At 39.0% G+C, this 2,422-nt stretch overlaps 1 pseudogene; it reads left to right on the top strand.

The window, feature by feature from the left end:
- The first annotated feature begins 202 nt into the window (after positions 1-202).
- Positions 203-321, top strand: LOC145405957 (5S ribosomal RNA; annotated as a pseudogene).
- The last annotated feature ends 2,101 nt before the right edge of the window (positions 322-2,422 follow it).

Raw genomic sequence — 2,422 nt, 5'->3', positions numbered from 1 at the left:
GTTACTTTTTATGGTTATTTGTGAAACATTGAAAACACCTTGAGTAACCCTATCTAGTACAATGAAAGAATACCATAAGTGCTTGGGAGAAAAAGAAAATGACCTGGTTGGCTGCAACTAAATTTTTTCCCTCGTTACTCAGAAAATAATGTTGAATATGTGAGCATTAACGTATTTATGATGTGAAGTACAAAAAATATAAGTTGTGTGCCATACCACGTTGAGTACACCGCTTCCCGTCTGATCAGCGAAGTTAAGCAACGTTGGGTTTGGTTAGTACTTGGATGGGTGACCGCTTGGGAACACCAGATGCTGTTGGCATAACGTTCTCCCTAAGTGTCAAGTGGGGTTGGTGGAGGATTAGTACCCCTCCCTGTAAAACAATTAACTCTAAACCCTTGGCCACCCCGTTTGGGATACATGGCGTCTGGCAATGAATGAATGAATGTATAAGATTAGTAATATTTTCACGTTGCCCTTGATTAGTAGAAATTAGTCACAATTTCTGTACAGGTAATTACCTCATACTCAAGCATACTGCATGAAACAGCCAGAGCATTTACCTCTCAATGTGCAATTACCCTTAATCATGATGTTGAGTGCAAATTTAAGTGCTGTAGTAGAGGGGAATTATTATAATTGAGGCAAGAAGTGAGTACAGAAAATACTCTTTTCCCATACATCTATGGGGCATAGTGGCGCTATGAAATGGGCGGAAAACCCTATGGGGAGCCACATATAAGAGGTGATGACTCATCCTTATAACAGTGAGTAAAGAAATGTTGAAAAAATTATTGGAATATTCCGAGAGGTCAGGCAGTGTTACAATCACCACTCCGGTCAGTGCTGCCGATGCTACCAGTGAGTCCAAGGTCACTGGCAATGGTGCACAACCGGATTAGCCTGCCAGAACACAGCAAACCAGTCATCTTTAATTTATCCTTACTCATAAACGGGAGCACCTGGAGACCTCGCGATACTTTCATTTGAAAGAGGAAGAGCTGGTGAGTCTTATGTATACTTAATTTTTTTCTCTAGCTATAATAGTTTGCCGGAATTTAGGGTTTGAATCAGGGGATTTTTTCCCAAAATCTCAGAAATTCCCCATAAGGAGGAGTGGGCAATAGCAGAAAATCCCTGGTGGATGAGGGTTAATCTGTTCTGTTATTAACCCCTACACCGCGGGCTTGTTTACCAATGACTTGCGTGTGCCGCGGGGTTATTTGGGCTCCGACAGACTCTCAAAAAATATTTGCCAAAAATCAGTTATTAGTCCTAGAATAATAAAATTACATATGCTTATGGCGCATACCTTCAGCTTTCTCCTGGAATGATTGTTGAGCCTTCGTCGGTTACCGTAGGACTTGTGGAGACCTCTGAAGTAGGGTAACGAAGTCTCCACTTTACACTTCCCGACAACCAGTAATATGATTACCACAGCCAGATACAAACACTATAAACACTATTCTACAATTTTCAAGTAGTTTGGGATCCATACTAAAAAAAAAAACACTGTGAAAGCAATGGAAATTACGAGCGCGTCTGATCGTCGCACTGGCACTAGTTCGCTCTTGGTAGTCTGTCATTTATTATTCATAAAACCCCTCACACTTTATATTTCTATTACTATATAACACTTATATATATCTACAGTCTTTATCCATAAGTTTCCTTCAGTAGTATTAGTTTATTGTCACTGTAGGGATTCAATTTCTTTCAGTAAAATACGTAGCATTCACTTTCTCGTCCTGTACAGTATACTGGCATTGTGAATGTCACTTTCATCTTCACTCTCATAACTCATAGCATTCAGACATCCTAGAGTGAAACTTTCACTTTCATTACTCCTAGGGTATATACTCATATTCTTATAATACTACTCATTTACATTTCTATTTACGTTCTGTATTTTATTTACGTTATTTACATTTCTATTTTATTTACACTGTGTTGTGCACTGTCACTTGAAATAACTTATAAAACTATTTTCCATTGTTCACGTATATTTACATTCATTACTTTCACTTGCTGTTTACACATTATTTACACATTATTTACAATTCCACTTGCACTGTTTTACCCAATAGAAAGATCGTAGTCACTCTTTTATCAATTGTCAGCCCTTTACCTCTTTCCACACGAGGTTTAGTAGAGGGTAAAGGTCACAGGGCCATTTGCATGGGGGTGAAAAAAGGCCTTGAAGTCAGCAAGAAGAAACATACGTACTCTCGCTTGGGAAGATGAGAGTGAACTGATAGACCAGCGTGGAGGCCTGCTAGGGGTTATTCAGAGTTACCAATATTACTTCTTGAAACAGCTAAGTCTAGCACTGATATGATTGGCAGGAAATCTAGACAATACATTATAAATTTGGTAGTTCCAGGTGAATGTAAATATCACTTAGGCTTCTCCCTTCCCTCCT

This window comes from Coenobita brevimanus, chromosome 68 (assembly GCF_032717465.1).
Source record: "Coenobita brevimanus isolate Jiangsu-jjx chromosome 68, ASM3271746v2, whole genome shotgun sequence".
NCBI classification, from domain to species: Eukaryota; Metazoa; Arthropoda; class Malacostraca; order Decapoda; family Coenobitidae; genus Coenobita; species Coenobita brevimanus.
This window is presented reverse-complemented; position numbering and strand designations above follow the sequence as displayed.